A 6,137-nucleotide genomic window follows, 5' to 3' on the forward strand; every position below is an offset into this window, starting at 1 on the left:
ATAGTGGTGAGCAAGCACATTCTGTGCTCACATTGTTGCTACGTGACGGACGGAAGACATATGTATCTTTCAAGATCAAAAATAAAAAATTTTCAGAGATACCATTGCATCCATTTTTTTTCCTTTTAATACTGAATTTATTTCAAAATTTCAGATAACACTAGAGGAAGACATGACTTTTGTGGCTATCCAAAATGTCATTTTTGTGGCTTTGTGTGTGTGTGTGTGAGTAACTTAAGGATTTCTAAGGCACTTGCCAGTTCTGAAAATCATATGATCTGTGGACGTGTGCCCTTCCTCAGCTCAGAAGCCATTTAGAGTAAACTGACTTATCTGCTCTCTAGGCTATGCTTCCTCCCCTCTACAGCCATCTCTTCTACCCGGAATATTCTCTGACATTTCTGACAAACCATGAGCCTCTTAGCTTCCCTGCCCGAGAGAAATTATTCTGTTTGTTCATGCAGCCTGGGAGCCTCCTTATCTTTAAGGTATGGGGCAAAATATAGATGAAAATAGCCATGGTGGTAAGAGGAGTAGTAGTAGTAGTAAAAACAAATGATTTTATGATAATAATTGCAGCTCACATTTGTTGAACTCCTTTTATGTGCTAAGCATTCTGTGTTCATTATGTTACTAACTCTTCACAATAACCTATGAGATGGGTATTGTTATCAACTCAGTTTTCAGAAGGGGAAACTGAGGCTTAGAGAGGGTTATAAAACTTGTTGAAGGTGGTGACTCGTGGAGCTAGGGTTTAAACCTTGGCTGTTTGACTTCCGTGACCCATGCTTTTACTACTATTCATAAATATTTACCTGTGCCCATTCATATTGTTTTTGTCTGTGTCTGTCTCATCTTTCTCATGAGATTTCTGGAAGTCAAGTAATGTCTCTTTTCATTCTTTTATACCATGTCAGATTTCTGAAACCATAAATGAATAAATAAATCTTTTTTTATTGGCATTACCTCTTTGGGGAAAAGAATTCTCAAGCAAGCTGTAACTCAGCTAGATATTTGAATTAGAATGAATTTTCCCCAACAGCAGCGTACATACCACAGGCCATTTGGGTGGTGTCAGAGGTTTGAAGGTTTTGTTCAAGTTGTTCCTCTTTGTCATTTCCTGGACATACTTCTGAGTTACTTGAATTGGCTGATAGGGATTCTGAGTAGGAGAGATACAGACTGTTCACTTCCAAGTTATGTTAATGGCTGATAAAGATTTTAGAATAATTTTCAACAGGATAAGTCAGTACCCTAGGACTGAGTTATTTTGGTACATTAATTTCAACTTGTTTTAATGGCCGTTGGCCTCCTCCTGCTTCATGCCAATGGAGGCAACAGATTAATTGTCCATAAATAGTGGCTTGTCATGTCTTGTTGCTTAATTCTGGGTTTTATGAAGAACCAAGATAGATATTTGTCGATTAAGCACATGACTGCACTGTGTCCTCTATAGTCCTTCGGGTTCGTGTCTCACTCTAACAGCTCCAAAACTTTTTATGTAATCAAGTGATCAATGAATATATGTGTGATGATTCTGGGTTGTTAATTTTAGATGTCTTAAAATTACAGTCTCAACAGTAGCTCAGTTATTAATTGATTTGGGGGTTGTATTATGTCCCAGGGAAATACAGAGGAAGGAAGATTTTTAAGAGTATAAATTTCTCTGAGATATTAAAGAGAAAAGGATGCCACCAGTTGCCCACTCCATTCTTTAAATCGAGATGCAACATGGCACTTTCTTTCTTACTCTCTATCTGGGTCAAGAAGAAGTTGTGAGTCCTATTTATTCTTCACTTCTCTTATTCAGAAAAATTTGACAATTTCTGGTTTTAGTTCTCTCTCTCAAGCTTCTACCATTTATGGAAGATGATTTTCTGCCTGCCGTCTTAGACTAACGCGCCCAAAGGGAGGAAAGGCAGTGTGGGAGTTACCATGGTTACTTCCTCTCCCTTGCCATAGGTACTGACCCACCACTCATTTCTTTTTCTACTGTCCTGACTTCCTGTTGCACAGGTGTGTTGGATAGTCAGTAAGTACATGAGTTCTGGAATCACACTCTGTAGGTTTGAATTCATTATGTGACATGGGGCACACTTTTCAATCAAATGGGACAGTAGCACCTACTTTAGAAGGCTGACATAAGGATTCCCGTAAATCATCTTGCATTTAGTCCTTGTTAACGTGTCTAAATCTTAGTTAGTGGTCCCTAGATACTAGTTATGAATATTTTCTTTCACAGGTTCTGGTTTTTTGGCCTACTATGTCTGCCCCTTACGTTCTACATAACATGGTCAGAGTTATCTACATACAATGCTGTTTTGATCTTATTATGAGTTGGTGAAAAAAATAATAAAACCTTCAGTAGTTTCCCATGGCTGTGCAATCAAATACAAATCTCTCATTATGGTATTCAAGGTCTTCTGTAATGTTACCTGATTCTGTGGCTTTGACTGATGTCCCAATCTTCTACTTAGGAAGCTTTGCGTTGTAGCCACTAATTTGACAAGCACAGTGGGGATTTTGATAAAGGTGGTGTAGAGGATGTTGTGGGAAATGGTTGCTTTGGTGTTCTCCAGCAGGCTACACCTACTGTATGCATTGCAAATTCTATGTATAAATCTTATTTCTCTAAATGTTAATTGCCTCAAGGGCAAGAACTTGGTCTTTGTGTCTGTGCAGCAAAGAGTTAAGATAGCAGGCCTGAAGCTGCTACCCATAGAAAGGCTAGCTTACAAGGTTGACCTTTGGCTGACATCTAGGAATTTGGTTCTCAGAGTGCTTTCAGTCAACAGTTAACTGATAAGTGTGGTTTATTGTGCCTGGAGTTTTGTACAAACAATATAGTTTATGGTTCACACTTGCTTCCCTTCTGGGAGTTTGGAATTTTTTTATGTTCTAGGCAGAGAGTGACTACAAGACCAACCCTCAATAAAATCCCCGAGCCCTGAGGCTCTGAGGAGCTTCACTAGGCTGATTCATTGTACACATGTTGTTGCATTTTTGTTGCTGGAGGACGTGTTCTCTGTGTGCTCTCTCATGGAGGGGAGAGAGCATAAGGAAGTCTATACAGGTAACCCCTGTATGATTTGGCACTTCTATAACATGGTTTCGCTCTAACACGGTTCGAGAACTGGGAAAAACCCTCATAACAACACGGCATCCTAGAACACGGTTTCACTCTAACATTGTTTGAGAATTAGAGAAATCCCCGAACAACATGGAGCGTAATAAGAGCTTTAAGAGCAAAAGATATCTCATTTGACATTTTTCATTTGAGTGTGGATGTCGTATCAGATTTGACTGCAGAATTTTAAAATTTATTAGAATTTTAAATCCATTTTGTTGGTGGAGTATTAAGTTCAGAGGATGAAGATACCTTGTTAAAAATAAAATGCCCTTGGTTAGTGGTACTTAGTAGTGATGATGAAGAAAACATTATTTAATACATATTAATATGTTACACTTTTGGTGAAAATTGCTTTAATAAAGATATTTGTCTTAATTATAAAAATATAATAGTATTTTTTTTTTTTTAATTTTTGGAACCGAAACCATTTTTCTGTACTAGTTCTTTTTTTTGTATAACACAATTTTGTATAACACGGCATTTTTAGGAACCTAACAACCGTGTTATTTGGGGGTTACCTGTATATGGAATCCTCTAGACTTCTCCCTGTGTCTCTTCCCCTTATTATCTGGCTGGGTATCCTTACTATATTGCTGTAGGAACTCTTAGCTGAAGTACAACTATAAGCTGAGTTCTGTGAGTTCTAGTAAATGTCCAAATGCAGGGGTGGTCTTGGGTACTGCTGACACAGTAGTCTTTCCAAAACAATTCTTATAGTAGGTGCTCAATAAATGTTTTGTGATCGAGTGTCATAAGTCTCTTAAACATTGTGGATGCTTAAGAAATTTAAGCACTTTCTTTTCTTTGTACTTTTTCCTATTTATTTAGGCAACTTTAAATATTATCTATATATCAGCAGGCCATCATTTGTGATGTAGAGTAGTTTTGAGATATTCTTCTTTCACTGCCTGCAAAGAATGGTTCTGGTTTTGCTTATTCATTTTTTTCCCATCTCAGTGTTTCAAGCCAGGTTTGAGATTGCCAGACCAGTTCTTTTGGGCTGTTGTGATGCAGAATCAAGGGAAAAGGAGGAACGAAAGAACTGAGGTTTGAGGACTAGGTCCGGGAGAGGAATTTTGGTGGAAGATCTAAAAAAGAGAGGAGCATGGAAAGAACTTGAATGATGCGAAGTAACCATATGAAAAAAAAAGAGGGTTTTATGAATTGTTGCTGTGGACTAAGATTCCCTTTCACAGTGTTTGAGAAATGGAAAAAGAGAATTTGTGGTTTTAAATGACTTCTTGGTTGCTGAGTTGTTTTTCTTTGATAATGATCCATACCGAAGACCAACGCATGGTTTTACAGTTCAGGTCTTAAGTTTTTCAATGATTTTACTTGAGCACAGGAACCATATATCATTTGTAGTTCTAAATTTAGCATGTGTAAATCCTCAGTAAGTTCTGCATGATACTGTCTGATTGCTTCATTCCCAAGCATTTATGGAATACCATCGATGTGCCAGGTACCAAGTGCGGGGATACAGCAATGAGCGGACAGCGGTCGTTGGCCACATCATGGACGGGAGGCTGACTTGCACACGTGTATTTCCAATTCTCTGTGGTAAATACAGTGGCACAGGATGGGAGCCCAGGGGAGAGCATCTCTCATGCCTACCAGATCATTGCTCCCAACCTGGCTCCATGGTGCACAAGGAAAGAGCAACCTGGTTCACCTAAGTTAAGTACCAATTAGAAGAGTTTGAAGAGAGGATACGTGGCATGTGTAACGGGGAAGTAAGTCTTTCAGAGAAGAGCATCCAGCTGTCTTTCTGGAGCCTCTGCAAGGTGTCTTTGCAGTAGAATTCTCCAAGTTCTAAGGTTTAAACCTCAGCCTTTCAGGTCCAGAAACTTGATTTTGTGAGTCTACTGAGAGGGCATCTTCTTCTTAGGTGAGGACTCATATTAAGCAGCTAATGAGACTGATGTATCAGTGAGAATGACACATTGATTTGCAATGACAAAGACAATTGTCCCAGAAACCAAAATATTCATCAGCTGGACAATTATATTCTATTTCAACAGACAGACCTCATAGCAAATCAGTCAATAACCAGGCTTGATAAGCACAGAATCAGAACTAAGGAGTCCATTAAATGACCTGTGTGTCTTATGCCGGGTAAAGTGGGACATTCACCTCTATCTTAGGAACAGCCTTGGCCGAGAAATGTTAAACTCAAAATCTGCTGGTCAGGATTTCTTTCCATGTGGAGAGAGCTCGGGCAAGCACTGCCCACCTTTGCCTCTGTAGTTCTTACTTTCCTATGATTATATGAGTGATGACCACTCTTTGTACTGAGTCGTTTTCTTAATGAGATGTGCTTTTAATTGTATTATAAATAAGGCAAGTTCTGCTCATCCGGGAGCCATTGGCTCTCTTTAAGGTGACAAAACATATGGCTATCCTGATCATTAATTTTAAATAGTTTGAATTATGAACCTTGGAAGGGAATCTGATTTCCACGTTGTGGGGTTCGGCGGAAGAGGGGCATCTCACAGTAGCCTTGATGCAAATGCTGGTGGAGGAGCCCAGAGACACGGACCCTGCATTTCATGGCCTTGAATTCACTGGTTTGTTTATCTAGTGATCCTGGTGAAGCACATATCATTTATTTTTCTCATTGTCTCATTAGCAATTTCCTTTGGTTGCTGCATGCTTGATTTCCCTAGAATTAAGTAGCATTAATAATTTTTGCAAATTATTGGCACTAACATAGAAGGGCCATCCATCTGCAGAGCAGGCCATACAAGTACAATGGTCAGAATCATAAATTCATAAGCTACCCATGAGTTTTAATTTTATACTTATCAACACTTACACAGAGTAAGTGATTTTCCCAAAGACACGCACCTAGATGGTGGTAGAAGTGCCATGATTTTGTAATTCATACTATTTTGCATGTATCTTATTTTATTGGTTCTATGTGCCAATCTCCCTGAAAGAGAATGTATATTTATTGCGTACAGGCCTTTGTTTCTTTATTGTTATATCTTTATTGCCTAACATATTA

General features: G+C 38.7%; 1 protein-coding gene across 2 annotated transcripts in view; it reads left to right on the forward strand.

The window, feature by feature from the left end:
- Positions 1-363: 363 nt before the first annotated feature.
- PDE4D (phosphodiesterase 4D) overlaps positions 364-6,137 on the forward strand; it is a 1,269,731-nt gene continuing 1,263,957 nt past the window's right edge. Inside the window, exon 1 of one of the 2 annotated variants that reach the window (XM_019743390.2) lies at positions 364-488. The gene's annotated coding sequence lies outside the window, so the exon portion shown is untranslated. The remainder of the gene's footprint in view (positions 489-6,137) is intronic. The other variant, XM_074328918.1, reaches the window with a different exon arrangement.

Source organism: Rhinolophus sinicus, linkage group LG03 (genome assembly GCF_036562045.2).
Source record: "Rhinolophus sinicus isolate RSC01 linkage group LG03, ASM3656204v1, whole genome shotgun sequence".
NCBI lineage: Eukaryota > Metazoa > Chordata > Mammalia > Chiroptera > Rhinolophidae > Rhinolophus > Rhinolophus sinicus.